The sequence below is a fragment of the Dermacentor albipictus genome, chromosome 10 (assembly GCF_038994185.2).
Source record: "Dermacentor albipictus isolate Rhodes 1998 colony chromosome 10, USDA_Dalb.pri_finalv2, whole genome shotgun sequence".
Taxonomy (NCBI): domain Eukaryota; kingdom Metazoa; phylum Arthropoda; class Arachnida; order Ixodida; family Ixodidae; genus Dermacentor; species Dermacentor albipictus.
In genome coordinates, this window is record NC_091830.1 from 70,231,178 (window position 1) to 70,249,012 (window position 17,835).

General features: G+C 42.0%; 1 protein-coding gene across 2 annotated transcripts in view; it reads right to left on the reverse strand.

Annotated features, from left to right (window-relative positions):
- The window catches only part of LOC135898415 (uncharacterized), a 46,593-nt gene that overhangs the window by 26,960 nt on the left and 1,798 nt on the right, over positions 1–17,835 (reverse strand). The window lies entirely within an intron of this gene.

The following is a 17,835-nucleotide window of genomic DNA, read 5'->3' on the forward strand; positions in this document are numbered from 1 at the left end:
GGACTGTGGCACTAATGGTTGCCAAAGACCACACTGAGGTTCTCCTTGTGGCAATGTTCGAAGAGCATCGCGCAACTAGGGTGAAGACGTGGGATCATTCCCCAGATGCGGCAAATTGTTTTGTTACCCACTTTCATTGCCACCATTTATCATTTCTTTTTATTCACTTAGGAAGTACAAGTATATTACCCGGTTTTTCTTGTTGTCTTTGCTTCCTGGCTTCTGATAATATAAATAAGAAAAATTGCGTTCTCGGTTAACCTTCTTTCTAAAGGTAAGACGGTGTCAAAGCCATGTCAGTGGCGGAAAGTTACATCGCTAGCGCAACCTTAAATGTGCGCTTAAGGCACTCAGTCATCGCATTTGTCAACACTTCTTCGATAGTTACCACGCCTTCTGGCGAGTAGAATAAGGGGAAAGCATTCTTACAGATATACAGCTATTGTTCACATATAGTCTGAACAGCATATATGGTGGGTTTAACATTGATTTCGAAAGGACAGCAGTATGTGTATGTGTTAGTTTTAACATTATTTGCGAAAGCTACTGAACGTACATTATATCAGCTACTGTAACCATGGCCGAAATATGGAGCTCTGTTGTGCTGACTACGTTGAGGCGATGGCGGCGATCATCCTGTGCTGGCAAATGTTCACAACCTAGAACAACCAGACATACGCTTACATTACCAGAAGATATGTTTACGGAACTGCTATCCGCCTAATCGTAAATTAAATGATGATATCTCCACAAAGTCAAGTGTTCGACGAAAACTCGTCTGGCGAGGAAACCTAATGGTGCCAAAAACGTACAGTCGACAAGAATGTCCCTTCATCACAATGAAGATGTAAGCATGAGCGCGCGGCTATGTATGGGTGAGGTGGCGGAGTGTTAGTGTGTATATCCCGGGAAGCTCACCATCAAGAGACCGGTACGGGGCCCGAAGCGTCGGTTCTTTATTTTTATTTCATTCTTGGCGAGTGCACGTTTATTTGGCACCGTAACTCCACAAAGTGCTTCCAGTGGGATTAAATCCACACGATCGCCTCGCATGCCAGTTGCGCAGACTTCCTCACTGAAGAATCAATCACCTTTCCTATACAACGTCTGCGCAACCCATACATCACTTGACTTGCTGCACTCATCCGTAAGACGACCAATGCGGCGCTCGTACTTCCTCTCTGAGCTAGCACACAGGTACTCATGGAATTGCCATTCTCTAAGCCAGTCACCAAACTCATTCGCAACTACCACCATCGTAGGAGCTGCACCTACAAAAAGCAAAACACCCGCTCAACATCTTACGGAGCGTAGCGCCATACCTAAAGCCACAGCCCTTGCTGCTAGACTTCCACTCAATGTACAAGGTTTATCCCTGCATGAGATATGACCTCGGTCATGGAATATTGACCAAAAAGAGAACTAGGTGGTTAGGGAAGAACAAGTGGCATTTTCTGCACCATGAAGAGTGGATGTCACTTCAGAGTGGCATACTAATGAGGCCACATAGAGTGTGCATCAGATATCATCTACAATTTCGGAAGTTAACCGTTGCCTCCGTATAGTGCACACCGATCATGCGCACAAGACCCTCCAATAGCGACGTGCTAAAGGGGATCGCGGCAGCTGCCCAGCCCCTTTCTCACTCAACCACACTGAAAGAAACGTAAACGCAACTATCATGACTCAATTACAGCAGCATGTTTATCAGCCGATCAAGGTAGTCTGGAAGACTGGTTTTTAAGGGATCTCAAGGAATTGACGTGAATTCTGCATGATTTGCGCAATAAGTTGCCGAAATGTTGAGTCTGCGCAAGCGTGCCCAGAAGAATCAGAAGCGAAGCAGGCAGACCGAAAGCCATATGGGGTCAGACGTCGCATATTCCCTTTGCGTACATCGTTATCGAGTACCCTAAAAACGTGCTCATTGGACAACAACACGCCGGGACCTTCCTAGGCGCCACCAATATGCGCACTTTAAATGGCTTAGAGATGAAAGATTTACCACTTCGCAATCATCTCGGTGGGAACCACAATGGTACCTATGTTTTATGCCCATATTTCCCCGCATACACCCCACACCCCTTGCACTGCCCTGACGGATAGCACCGCTGCTCATGGTCTCAACAAAGCAACGAGGGGCCGAGACCAAGCGTTGATTACATTCGTTATCGGTGAGGAACTGCAGAACGCTCAACACTCTATGTGGGTACTAGGGCACAGTGGTAAAGGTAGATCAGGAGGATTGCATCAGGAGGCTTCTCAGAATTTCGAACGGCTTACTGTAAGCCATGGGGTGAAACAGCGCAAAATTATCTGCTGGTATTTATATCAGGCCTACTCAAATGTCTCTCACTGGCAACCATCCCATGAGAATTTCTCCCAACTAAACTAAGAATAGAACCTATTCAGTTGCATGAACCATTGTACATAAGAAATGCACACTCATTGTACACGCAGATGACACTTCTGAGTTTGAGAGCGCTGCTCCTAGGCGTCTATTTCATGCTCTAGATTTCAATGCCACTGTTACGTGCCGCACTTATATTAGCGAAATCTGCGTCACTCTCTCTAAATTATAAAAATTTGTCGCATAAACGAATTTTGTCTATTAAAATTACGATTAGCCGAAAAGTATTTCATTTCGGTTTGGCTAATGCCACTGCATAAAACATACAAATGTTGTATAGATGTTTAAAAGGAAACCCCGCGAATTCCTAAAGCCCGTCTGATGAAGCCTCGCCTCTTAATATACGTTAACGATATGAAACTACGCCCGCAAACTTAAAATCGGGGTAGAGACGAGTGTAGCATGAATTTAATTTTTTTTCAAGGTTAACGCTAACTGCGGCTTCTCTGTGATGGTATACATTTAGGCTTAATTCAGTATTATTGAAATCCATATTGCCCTGTTGAACACCACTTTGCCAGCACTCCCAGATTTAGTTGTGAGGTATCTGCTCTACTTTCTTCTTATTACTGGGATATGGCGCCCATTCTCACCTCTAAATGCATCACTGAATGCAATGCAAAGCTGGACAAGTGTATAACAAATAATATGTTTCACGTTCTCGTTTTGTTTCTTCTATCATCTCTTCTTTATGCTGGCTTCGCTTTGCCGAATCGCAATTTATCCTACTTTTGCATAATCACGTAATCGGTAAGATCGAGCTCCTCGATACAAAACGTGTACGGATTCTTTCAAGCCTATTATTGCTTGGATTTTGTTATTTATTCTTGTCGCAACAGGCAGGGCTTTGTTGTGGGCTCGAGAAAGTAGCCAAGTGCTCATTTACTGTTTCTTCCTCTCAAACTGCTATTTATGCTTCAAGCCGAACTGAAATAACGTTCGAATTGATTTCATTAGGCGCACAACACAAACATGACTGATATTGAAAACACAAACCGTGGCAGCAGACTGTTTTCATTGCTGGCACGTATTGGAGTGTTTTAATAAGCTCTAATGATATGGTTCTGCTGTTCCACCCATCATTATCAGCATCCACATGCGCGAACAACCAGTGAAAACCACCAAAGCTCATTAACGTCGCACAATAGGCACCGTTCACTTCGTGGAAACGCAGGCAAGGCACATTCAAAGTCGAATATTCTTTGTATTTAATGAACACGAGACGAATAAATGAAAGTGTAAGCAACGCATTTAAAACAGGGCACCACTTACGACCAGATAGTGGCGTAGGGGGCAAGCGTTACCCGAACCAATGCTGGTTTCATCTTGTAGAACTGTCTCGACGAACAAATGGCGAATATTGCTGCCACCACGCGGTTAGCGTAGAACTTTCATTTAGCAACTCGTGTCCAAATATAGAGACTAGCCTTATTAACTGTAACGGTAATTCTCACTTTTTGTTTTATCATTGTTTTCGTGATTTAAAGAAATTTTTCAACAAATATGGACTTTGCATTTTACTTATAGCTATTCATTATCGTAGTTTAGTTACACGTGTTCTGATCAAAACAATAAGAAAAACCACTTTTTCATGCGTAGAAGAAAACTGCAATTAGCTTGAAGTTCCAAACTATATAAACCCATTTTTGACCATCTTTTGATGTAGACAACATATCAGAAAAAAGGTTTTTCTACTGAGGTTTAATATTGAGCACAACCATTCTGCCTAAATCCCTCCATCCAGTATTCAATGACCGGCAATGAATGTCACTTCGTGGCTTATAAAAGGAACGCAGGACATGCAGGATCAAGTTTGCGACGCGACTCGCTTTCATTTCAACATACTATGCAGGCGATACCGGCCGTTTAATACCAATGTTCTCTTTATATTATGATTTATTTAAAGGCTACAATGTTGTTCTCATATGTTATTTACATATTTGTATTTTGCCTAAATCCTGTTATATTTTGCGAAGCCACACTTACCCAGTGCTCTTTCCGGACCTTAAATAGATATATAAATTACCTAATTAATAAACAAATAAACAAATAAATATGTAAGGTCTGCGGCTTTGAAGTAGCAGAAGTTCCAAACGTAGCGACATGTGGTTTGGGTGAAAGTCTCCAACCAGTGTTCCGCCTGCTGTTTCACTGTTATTGCTGAAGAAGATACCGCCAAATATTTTTCTTGTTTTCGTTGATTAAGCGTATTTTCGACATGATTTCCACATTTAGATAGAAAATACGCATTTTTTCTGGGGTTATTTATTATTATATATGGCGTCTTAAAAGGGCAACGTGTCTCTTACTAATTGGCTCGAGCTACACCATGTTTCTAAATCAGTCATTAATCGAAGGCACTGAATTGTGTCACTATGCTTCTTGAAGAACAATCAGAAGGTTTACTGCCACAAACGCGCAACAGTTTACAAATCAAGCGGACGAAGTTTTGTAGTTCTTCTAAGGGATCACTAAAGCGCTCTTCATGTACTCTGCATGTAACTTCATTTTGTTTAAGTGGCCCAGATGCGGTGATACATAAGATGAAGGTTTCCATATTAAAGACGTGCAGAATGGTTTCGAATGTTGACCGGCAAATATAACTCCATGCATGTCCACGATCTCCGGACATTACATGCGAACAGATCTCCAACCAATTCTGAGTAAAAAATATAGTTTATTATCACAGTTTTCATAGCAGAACGCATGAAAACGCATCCGGCCTATAGCACCAGAACATAAATCGCCAGGCCGCTCATAGCGTTTGAAATAGGGAGAAAACAATACACATATGCCATAAATTGTTGAACGGTTGCATTCACGGGAGCAGACGAGATAAACGTGCTGCGCAGAAAAGTGGAGCTTTTTTCGTTCTTTTTAAAAGAATAATCAATATTCTCCCTGGGGATTTTTCCTACCCGCTCATCAACATAATATTTTCGAATAGCGCTAATATTCGTTTTCGAATAGTGCGGGAAATAATTACAGTATTTGCACCATTCTAACGGCAATTTTCTTATTAAAAACATGCGTTAAACATGCGGTAAAATTTGCGTGCGCGTTGCAATCTTGGCAAATTCTACTCAAAATGAAAAAGAACGCAGCTTCTTAGTACGAAAAGAAAAGTTCAGTGAAAACTGACTAGCGACACTGCCATTGCACGGATGTTGTTGTCTTTTTGGTTGTTAGAGAGCGAAAAGAAGGATTCGTCGATGTCTGATCGTGACTACTCGCGGAGAAATATCATTGATTGTGTCTGTGGGCCTTTGTACGTTCCACGAAGCTGTTTCAACAAAATGCGCGTCGACTTTGGTGTCTTCATATTCGCGGCGGAATCGGCACCCATTTATTTTTAATAATATTTGGCTGGTATCATAGCTTTGTGTTTCAGTTCAGGGTGCGGTTGGTAATCGTGCAAATGCATATTAACCAAGTGCAAATAGGTTTCTTGTGCCATTCTGAAGTAATAGTTTTTCGACGAAACGCAAAAACATATGTACCTACTTATATATTTATTTTGGTTTTTTCCTAATTTAGAGTCCCCCTAATTGAAACCGCCACATCACTATGTTATCACTACCGCAACAAAATGCTACACATTATTCTAAAGGTGAAGCACCAAACGTGCTCTTCCTCTCCTCAAATCGGCCCACCAATTCACTGCAACGAAACTTCTATGGAAAGACATTGAGACGTTATCGAACGCAGCAAAGAACATTCTAGCAATAGAACGGTAGGACTTATGCAAGGTGCACAGTTAGGCGACCAACGCTGCAAATGTATAGACCGAAACTCAGCTTGACATTCTTTAGCACCAATCCTCATGTTGAATGGTCCGATTGGATGAATCTTACTGTGAGATTCTGAACAGCATCGATCGCATTGCAGAGGTTATATATTGCTGAAGATCATATGCTGATTCCATACTCTGTACTCATTCTAATGATCGCCTGTTTTACACATACCAAATTTCTTCTGCAATCACAAAAGGTAATGAGTTGTTTGGTGTTGTCAGGCCAAGGCCATGGCTGTTTGTGATTAGTGATATTGTATACGTGAGTGCGCTGACCATATTCCATAGAGTATTCCATAGAGTAATTCAAGGTGCGTATCTGAAGACATGTCAGAAGCGACCGAACTGTATTACACAATAAGTGTACTTCATGCATTGTGCCTTGTTCTGACCTTACTGCAGTGTTCTCTTACAGCAATGGTTTGTCTTCAATTCCACATTATACTGTGATGTTAAGGCGAAAAAAAAGTCGAGTGAAGTAAATTTTATACTTGTAAAAAGAAAAGATACTTTGCGCAGATTTTGTTATAGATCCATTCATCCTTTAGTTATTAGTAATGTCCTCTGAATTTAAGCAACAGCATGTCATACATCTCCCAAGCGTTGTTTATTCGACTTTCTAATGGTACTTTGATACACCCAGTCTGCGGACAGATGACCATTGGAATGTGATGAGTGAGTGAGAGCTTTCAGGGCACCTGAAAGGGTAAAGAAAAGCCATCAATTTCTTTTCACCTATTCAGTAAGATAACGCATAGGGTAACGCAGTTTACACTACATTGATGAAGGTAAGAATGCTCCAGCGTTGAGAATATATGGGGTACGGAATAAAGTTTATCAGAATTAGTGGTTTCCTTAAGTACTTATTACTCCCGAGGGAACATGCAATACTATGGTAGAATAACCTGTCATATTAATAGGACACTCGCAAAAGTGGCATCACAGTAAAAAAAGAAAGTGAAATACAATGTTTGATCGTGAATAATTACTAGTATTGAAGCAACTGATGTAACAGGGCTGAAATGTAATCTCAGAAAGCAGCACTAAAAGGGCGAATGAACTAAATGTCGTCGAAAATACGCTTCTGCTAGCAACGTAAGGACCTTCGTGGCGTAGTGGATTTGACATTGCATTGCAAAGCTGCATGGCGCAGGATAATATGCCGGCCACAATGCCCACATTTCGATGGTGGCAAAAAGAAAAAAAAAACATAAAGTGCGTTGAGCGCACATTAAAGAACCTCACATTTTCAACATAATCAGGAGACGGCCACTAGAGCCTCCCTCATGATCACGTTGTAGTTTCGGCAGATAAAATCCGAGGTTTTCATTTACATAGGGCAAATAGTATAAGCATAAGAACATATGCTTGTACACAATCATCTGATAGCTGCTACGTTTAACAAAATTTGATACTTTGTAAATAAGAAATTGTCAGATGGTTTGCGAAAACATCTTCTTATGCCAAAGTCATTGTCATTATATTTTATATAGCTCATTCTACGTAGTTTCTTTGTAACTAAATACTGTCTACAGCGCAGGCGCACACTACAACTAAAAAAACCGACACGACTCAATAAAATGCATGGAATTGTTTGAAGCGACAGCCCAAATCTTCTTTAAGATTGTCACTTATGCAAATGGCTTTCGCCCTTCTTGACATTACGGACTCCTGGGCAGCAGCACTAGTCACTCTAGGCCTCGTTCGATCTGTTGTTGTCCACAAAATCGGGCAGATCAAGACTATAACCTGAGTTTGGAATTGGTAATGCGTCTTGTTTGCTAATATTGAGTTTAGGATCACTGACTCATGTCAAGCCAACTGATGTCCTTACCTGGCAGGTTAAGTTCGTGGTCTTGCTTCAGAAAGAGCTTACTAATGGCAAGTTTCATGGTTCAGGGCACTTTCGTCAGAGCTGGGTGATTTGCCACACTGTTGAAGATCAATCGGGTTAAGAGATCCGAACCCGGCTACGGAGATCGGTCCTTCGGTACCCAGTGCGGAAACGCAAACCAGATCGGAAACGCAGATGGGGGCTCCGGGAAGAGTTTTCGTTTCTCTCTAAGGAGACCGAGTCCCTGGAATGGGTTCACCCCGAGGTAGGGACGGTGGCTGCGTAGAAAAGTGCGGCTTTTGCTCGGTCCGGTGCGCTTCTGTCAGCCCTCGAAAATCCGAGTGTGGGAGCGTGATTTTTGTGCCGGACCATACCCACATCTGCAACACGTCTCCAATGTGAACAGTCTCTAGTCTATAGACCAATGTAGGTAAGGGAAGTCGGCAAAACTGATCCGTAACCTTGGGAAAAGGATTGGCTTTGAGGGCTTGGCCCGTTGGGCTGGGGTCCAGAAACAGGAACGGCACTGCATCGGGACTGGGTACTGAATCTTGGCTAGCAAATGAAATTGCTGATGGCGAAGTATTCACAGACCAATTTAAGTGTTATAGAAAGGACAGAGACTTGCATGGCGAAGGCGTATTTATTCTTGTGGATTGTAGAATTTCTTCTTCTCAGATAAATGCTGGTGCCGATGAATAAGAGGCTGTATGGTGCAGACTGACGCTTAAAAATAACAAAGTTTTAACTGTGTGTTCATTCTACCGTTCGCCCGATTCACTCGTCAATGTCCTTATGCAGTTGGCAGTGACAGTTGACGCAGTTCGAACAGATTTCATGGTAGTTGGAGGTGATTTCAATCTGCCTAATATTGATTGATATCACCAACCTTACTCTCACTCTTTTTCCGGTTGGTCCAGTCAAGAACTGATTAACTTGGTTGAATTTTTTGCGTAACGTGAAACTCTTCTGGAACTGACACGTGGGTACCATATCTTAGATTTGTTATTCACAAATAAACCTGAATTCGTCCGTTCTACTCAAGTGCTACCTGGAATAAGCTATCATAATGCTGTGCTCTGTAAAATGCATGTTGAACGTTCAAGAAGCATTGGAACAGCGAACAGACGAGTATATAACTACGAAAAAGCAAATGTAAGCGAGATAAATAAAGCGTTGAATGAGCTCCGGAGGGTATTTGAAACATATGCACTGGAGAAACTGGACTACACTGGAGTTACTGAATTATGGCTTATATTTAAGGAGATGTTTGAGCTGAGCCAGCGCTTTGTTCTGGTATGGACATTAACGAGAAAGAAGTAAAAGTAAGCCTTGGTTTCTCGGGAGTTACGCAGTCTAACTCGCAAAAGGCAACCAGCTTACAGTAAATACAAAGGAAAGCCGACACGTTATCATTGGTTGAAGCTTCATGAAACTACTGGAAAAATTGAAGTTGTAGTGGCAGCTGCAAAGCATTCATTTGGAATTTCAATTGAGCCGACATTAAAGGATAATCCGAAGGAATTCTCGAAACATGCAAAGAAAAATGGAAAAGGCACTGTTACTATACCACAGCGTGTGTCTGGTAACAGCTTTATTGAGGATGACGTAGGAAAAGCTGAGTTATTTATTACGTATTTTAGCTCTGTTTTCAGCTCTGCATTACAACAGAAACATGATGATATGAGTACCTTGCATTTCCAGCCGGTGATGAGTGGTATGGGTGATGTTGTTATTAGCATTTGTGGTATAGAGTCTCTGCTGCAGAATCTGAAGATTGGTGAGGCTGGGTGTCCTGATGACCTGCCAAACAGGTTTTATAAATTTTGAGCTCAGTCGGTTGCACCGTACTTGAAGATAAACTAGAAAATCGCTCGACAAATCCTGCCTTCCAGATAACTGGAAAATCACAAGCATAGTGCCAATTCCAAAATGAGGTCCTCGTGACAACGTCTCAAATTAAAGGCCAGTATCACTAGCTTCAATTGCGTGCGCGACTCTTGAAGATATCTTGTATGCTAGTATAGTAGCACACATGGACGCGCATTTATTGTTTAATCCTGGTCAGCATGGTTTTCGATGGAGCCTGTCTTGTATAACGCAGGTGACTGAACTTATGCACGACTTGGCGGGAGCACTGTACAAGCGCAAGCGTCTTAGGGTGGACGGTGTGTTTTCGGAATCCAAAAAGGCATTTGACACCCTGACGCACTGTTTCCAAATGAAAATGACCTTTTAGACGATCAGTTCTCAAGTGATTTGATGGGTAAATGATTACCTACGTTTACGTCAGCAGTTTGTGGTCGTGAATGGTACTCAGTCTCAGAAGGTGCAAGTTGTGTCCGATGTTCCGCAAGGCTCCGTGTTGGGGCCGCGATTGTTCTTGCTGTACGTGAACGAAATTAGTGACGGAATAGTGTCTGAAATGTGGTTATTTGCGGACGACTGCGTCCTCTATAGAGTTGTGACTTGTGAGCGTGATGGTGAGATGTTTGCGGAAGACTTGAACATACTCTCAGAGTGGTGCGTCAAATGGAATATCAATTTGAATTTGTTTAAAACTGTTCATATGAAATTTACAAGAAAGAAAACCTTGATATGCTACCATATATTATTAGGAATGTAATGTTTGAACAGGTGTTCGAATTTAAGTGTTTAGGCGTTTATTTTACTCCCATTTTGAATTGGTGCCGTCAAGTCGATGATGTCGCTGCTAAAGTATGCAAAACCCCGGGATTTCTTCGCCGAAATGCAAACACTTTTCCTCAGTCTTGTCGGAACATATTGTACAAGACTTTTGTGGGGTCGATTCTGGAATACGCGTGGACGGTTTGGGAGCCGCCTGCTCGTAGAGATAAAAAAAAGCTGGAGTGGGTCGAGAACATCGCCGCTCGTTTCGTATCTGGCATACGCGGGGCTCAGTACAGTGCATCGCGTACGAAGGAAGCACTCAACTAGAAATTGCTAACACGCGCCGTAAGAAGTTGTGTCAGAAGTTTTTCCAGGCTATTGATTATTATGCTGTTCGGGTTGATCGCGAAAAGTGTGCAGGAACCTTTTTATAGATCCGATCGTGTTGAGCATGATTTTAGGGTCCGTGAATTTCCGACAAAAACTGAATTGTTTAGAATGCCTTTTTTCTAACACCAATAGGGTATAGAATGGACTGCCGAGTCATGTTGGGAGGGTTGAATGGAATGATGCTTTCTTTTTGTTCTTGTAGATTGTAGATGTGGATTGCTATGGATTTTGCCATAATTTCGTTTTTTGTTTCGTTTTTGCTCTTTTGTTATCACTTTTACCACTGTGCAGGGGCAGTGGTAATAAATAAACAAACAAATAAATAAATATATAAATAAATATGTAAATAAACATATAAATAAACAAATTGGTAAATAAATAAATAAATGATTTGCTTTGCACAGTATGCCAGTTGCAAGTTTAGTGGGCTTAGAAGAACACCTGAAGAATACCTCGTTGATTCAAAGGGCTCTTTTGATTTTAAAAGATCAAGGACAGAAATATTTATCTGCTCTAATTCGCTCCATGCAAAGAATGCTCGAGTGTCCAACTCTGTGATTTTAAGTCAGCACGAGCTTCTGGTGGCTTCCTTCCCAGCTAGCTGAGTTTACTTGAGGCACCACGCTGAGACTGCCGATGCCTTAAATGTACACTTTTCGGATTAGGATTTGTTGATTTGCAAGTTTCTTGAAAGGAAAGGTGGCACTTACAGATTTCTAGTCTCGATTTCATTAAGTGAGGTATCATGATTGCGAAGCTGTGGTCACTGACTTAGTGATTATCATCACGTTAGGGACGAGGCGAACTACACAACTAAAGGCAAGACGTAAGCAAAATTCGCCGGTCTGTTTTATTCACATGTACAATAGGCACATGTGTGTCGGCTGAGAGTATAAATAAATGAATGAATCAATGAATGCACTTTCCTTGCAAAGCCAGGAGCCTTATCCTGAAAAGTCTGCATTCGAAGTCATGAGTAGGGTTAGTTGGCGGGCACAATATTATTCAGCATGTTCAGAAGAAATTACTGGCTGCAGAAGTAGGCCAGCAGAAAATAAAGGGCATCAAAGCCAATCCATTCTTTGCCATGTGGCAACTAAAGGATCATTGTTCACGAGTTTGCGGATGCAGGACTTCATGCCAACTTCATGCCGGTGCTAAGGAAGCACCAGTGCGGAGAGTTGCAGAAAAAAACTTGATGTCGTAAGAGAAAGGCACCCACTCAAACGATAGAAACTTGTCTTCCTACAACAACACTTAACCCAAACCTGCTGTTTTGGGCAAGAGAAGAAGCATCAACACTGGTGCCTTGCCTGATTCAGTAAAAGTCACAGGCGCGGTGAATGGCGGCGTCAGTGTAATTCCTTCCGAAAATGAGGCCCACACATTCCCTTTCAGTGCGCTGTACAAATCGCAGAAGCACATCCCACAAGCTTGTTTGTCTTAATGTGAGCAAAGAACCCGTATGGGCCTCCAAAACCCATCGACCAAATGAACGCAAACCCAAACGAAGCAGGTTTGTTCAGTGCTTAGAAATGTAGCCTCAAGTCGGCTGTTCCTACAATTCTTTCTCGGCATAGGAGAAGCTTGCTTTACTGTGAAGGGCATGAATAATGAAGAGGCATGCATGAACCCCTGCCAAAAAGTGTGAAAAAAAAAGTACGTAGAGCACAGAGGGGTCGATGGATATCAAATGCCATTATCGTGGAGTTGTAACTACCTCAGCAAACAGACCAATGTATAAATGACTGGATTTGTAATTATGTTAACTTGATGCTGAGGTCATCTGGTAGTCATCTCCCAGTCGACAGCACACTTGCATTATTTTCATTGAACACTGTGCGACTGTGGCAATATATAAGGTCCATAAGGCTGGCGAGATTTGTGAGGATTTCCTTATATGTGTGACACGGAACCTGTGAGTTGGCTACCCCTCCAGAGGATTATCAGATAGCACGACGGCTTATTTATCATGGTAAAACAAGTGTCATAGCAGTCATGCCATGTGTCCTCTTCGCAGTTGTGCGAGCAACATGCATTGCAGATTTATTTGTTGTCCCCCATTAGCCTTTCGCCTTATATTGATATGCAAGCAGTAAAATTGGATGGTTGGTGAAATCTGTTACGTCCTGTCACCTCCATACCTCTCCTCTGAATTCTGGGGAAATAAGGTTTTTTATGGGAAAGTGTGCGCCTTTAAGGCATAAGCGAGCTCCATGGCAGTTTGCAATTAGGGATTGTATAATTCTTTCAAAACATGTTCACGAGGAGCATTGCAAAATCGGCACCCTAAAAAAGAAGACAAGTTCACTTATCGGCCGTCTGTATTTTTCCTTATCATAATTCTCAAAACACAAACTCAAAACTGATATTGAGTTAAAAGCGCTTCTTATCATGTATCCTTGTCAATGAAGCAAAGCACAATGGCTCCTGGATGTTGTGCTACCAGGTACTACATTGCATTGGAAACGTAGGCTGATCATGACTGACCAAGGGATGTATTCTCGGACAATAGTTTTGGACGATATCATTGTCAGCGTGTGCTTATTGGCTCGTCGAGGAATGAGTCATACAAAGGCAGTAGTATTACCCTAAGTGTTGAACTGAGAATGCGTTCCCAACCCCATTTGTCTTCGAATTTCTGGTGTGGAAATACGATTGTAGCATTTGGTTTTACCGCAAATTGACGTGGTACTGAAATTCATGGATAATTTTCAATAGATATATGCGGGTAATAGAACACAGATTTTCTAAAGAGATCACATACTTGGATCATACCCTTAAGAGCAGTTATCTTTTAATGATTATATGATGAGGTACTTTACATATGGTTCAAATAAAAAGGCATGGCTATGAGCGAATGAAGACATGTGAAAAGTGTCGAAGCACTTCACGTAACAGAAAAATGCCAAAAATATTCAAAGCACTTGCAAAGCGGACAGATGATTGGGATGACGGGACGAGACACTAAGGGACATAAAGCGGTGAGATTGTACAATTTGGGACACGAACTCTAAAGTGTTTAACCATAGTGGGCAGACTGTTAGATAAAATTTTGTTAGCGCCTTTCATGCTGGGAAGTTAGGTATATATCACAGATTGATAAGCTACACAACGTGAAATATTAGATAAGAGCTCAGCTGAACCATGAAGCTGTTTCATTACGTTTGATGTTTCATTATGTGCGGTGTGCCATATTGCATGCGGATAAGTGATTCTGTCACTTGGAATATGTGAAGTCATTTGCCGATCTACTTTTGTACGGAACATGCCCCAATTTGGCTGAATAGAAAGAGAACTGAAAGCGTTAAACAGCATGCCCATAAATAAAGCTAGTTTCCTTATACGACTTGAAAAGTAGCTTTTCTGTAATCTTCAATAATTTCCTTTGGGATAGAAATAATGATACCGAACTTTCGAAATGCATTGTCACGGATGTCTGATGAAATACGCTATAAGGGACGTTCAAATTCTTTGGTTTGTAGGAAATCAGCGCTTTCGAAGAAAAAATACCTACCTTTGTTGTTTCTGATTGAAGCCTTGTTAGCGCAAAGGCATTGAATGAAGACAAAGGCGTTTATATATGATTACCATGGTGTTAGAAGATTGTACTATTATTAAACTATATTTTCTTCAGCACCACGCATGTAGGTGGGTGTTCTTGGAAACGTTGTTCTGGCTATTCCACCCAAAGCTTACATTCTGGATCGCAGGGAGGGGGTAGGGTATGACTTCGACAGCTTGAAAACGAAGATTGTTCACCAGTGATCAAAGACAACGCAGCTAAAGAATTTCCAAATCAGGTTTGGGGAAGTTTTCCTGGGCAATGTGTGCCACTGGTTTGAGCTGTTCCACAGCCACTGCCTTGGCCTGGTAAGGTTTAGCTACAATATTACGGTGTCTATATACCCGTGCTGATTTCTGACAAACATAAGCAGTTTCCTTCTTATCATCCTTCCGTACTTTGGTTATTATTCGCTTCACCAGGCTATTAATGCCTGACACTGCATATGCAATGAAGTTGCCTAGCTCGTGGTTGAATTGACAGGTCCAACATCTCTACGTCCCTATTGCTTCCAAGAATTGACGGTCATGCTGGAACTAACTATAATATTTTACCATAAGCACATTGTAGTTCACAGTCTAGTCGACGTGTTTTTCATGACGTTTAGAACAGGGAACTGTATTCGTCAGGGTGAGAGTGCCATGGGTGCACTGGCACATTTGATTCACCATATCATTCGCTGCGTCAGCACAGATAAGTTTAGAATGCACTACAATACCGTGACCAGTTTTACATATGCAATTGATTCAGTCTGGTAAAGTAGTAGGACAAATTTGACAAGCGCGTAGTAAGCGAGCTTTATTGCCAGTCAGTCGTCGACTTCAATAAATTCACGAACACAAACAGATTTTAAGTAGAGGCTCGAGGCATACGCCTAAGTTCAAACCCTTGGCTTTGCAGCTTTTGGTGCAGGCACTCGGGTCTGGGCATCCAGAGCCATAAACTGCAGCAAAGAGATGATAAAATTCGCAATAACATCGATTATTACACTTCAATTAACAATTGATGGTAATGTAATTTAGTCACAGTGTAACGTTTAATGCTTGCTTATCAGAAAGTTGGTATATCGCGACGCACCTTATAGGTTAGTCGTAAATTTGGGCATACATGAATTGGTCGAGCCATCAGTTCATTTAGAAAAACGAGAACACCGCTTCGCACCTGACACTTTTGCGTTGTCCACGTCGACAACTTTCTCGAGATGCGAACCAGTCAGCCCTCCACTACCGTGGTGCGTATTTCTGGGGTATCGGGATGAACACACAGATACTCAGTCACTTCCACACAGTCCATGTCACAGATGTAACCGAACGCCGTAGGTTCTACATAGTTCAGGTAGAGGTATGTTCAGCTCGTGAGCGGACCACTCGACTGGAGTATATAACGTCTAGGCTAAGTGACTACAGCCTCCCTTCTTCCCAGCTAAAGGGCTTTGCGACTGTAAACAAGCTCTCACGAGAATGTCAATAAATACATATAATGAAAACTGCACGGAAGAAGAAAGACTGCGTTAAAAATCCTGCTAAAAGAACATGATCAGTTTACTCTTTTCACATTGGATTCGTCTCTACATGGCGTAGTATCGGACACAATGCGTCACTTTGCCATCGGATATTCTCACCTACGTACGCTCTAAAAAGTAGAGACGGAATCGCCGGAGGGAAGCGGCCTATTTAGACTTCAAAGCCTTGTTCTACTCTCACAACATGTCGAGTGGAGCGAAATGCATTGTTCACTCCGTCACCAAGAGAGAGTGAAATGTGCTTTTCACCTTGCCTTTCTGAGCGAGAGTAGAATGCTCCTTCTGCTTTTGCGGCAGTAAGGAACAAAACGTGGCGTAATCTTATGCTTCGACTGCAGGAGGCCGGCCCGGAAAATGGCTGTGTATCACTCACGCACGCTTGCAAAAAATACAACGTCTTGCTTCTAAGAGAACAGGTAGCCACCGTTGAAAAGAACGCGGAATGAGCGCTTTACTTTTTTCACTCGGAGTTGCACCACCGCTGTCCCGCTCAACATCGCGGTGTAGCACAGCACTAGAGAATAAGGACCCGTCCAGCGAGCAGAAACGAAGGCCATCCAAAGAAGACCGTGTGTCAGCCATATCGCATCGACGCGAAAACAGGACAATTGTTCGTCCTTCCTTGGATAAAATGACAAATCTTTTATGGTCAGTGAATTCTATCTTAGGCGCAAATTCTGCGTACATAACATGCTATCGCCAGGAAGTCGTCGCACCGCTTAGCTGACGCCATTGACAATGAACTAGGCAAGTGCGCTTTGTCCCTCGATGCCAATCACAAAAGCCAGTCGTCGCGATAACTGCGTGCGATTGCATCACTTGCCGCTATCCGTAAGTGCTTCGACAATCGCAAACGCAGCCAGAACCATAGTATATTCAATAAGAAATGAGGCGAGAGGACGCTTAAAATGATTTGTTCACCAGCCCATGTTTCCGAACCCATTCCAAGCGTGGTTAGCGTGCTTGTTGTGTGTACACAGTCAGGAACATTCATAGGCTGTATAGGACGCTGAGAAATGAGCTGCTGTTTTAGAATATGGCACACGAAACAAGCTTCCGGAAAATTTATCTACATTACCATCCCCATGCTTAGGAGCTCATCTGGTAATCTGTGCCATATTAGTACACTCATGTTGTGCCAGAAATGCGTTTGCTGCCCAATAATGTGGCGTATCTTTGATCATAGTGTCAATTTTTTTGGGGGGGTTTCCAGATGCTTGTTCTATTTTTAACTTTCCTCTGTATACTTTATTTTTGAAAACAAGGTGCTTATTGAAATTAAAGGATATTTCTGCACTGTAATAGTGATGAAACTTTAGAGAATATACTTATTTTTTATTACAACATGTGTTCGAAATTTCATGGGCATCATTGGAATCTGATTTTCTGTTTTTGTCAGTATGCTTCTTAAATTGTTATTCAGTTTGTATTGGGATTTATCAATAAAGATTTTGGCGTTTAAGAGAGCAAATTATTCATTTGAATAACTCGGCGACTACAGATTCTTTGTTTTAGAGTGTATCAAATTGGTATTTGCTCAAGGTAACATCCCTAATGAGATTTAACAAGAATGCGGTATGCATATTTCTCACATTTGAAAGTCTTTAGACACAAGATATGCAAAGAGGCCTTATGTCAAAACCACAGCATAGGTGTTTAGATGTCATTATCGCAATGATCCACGCGCGTA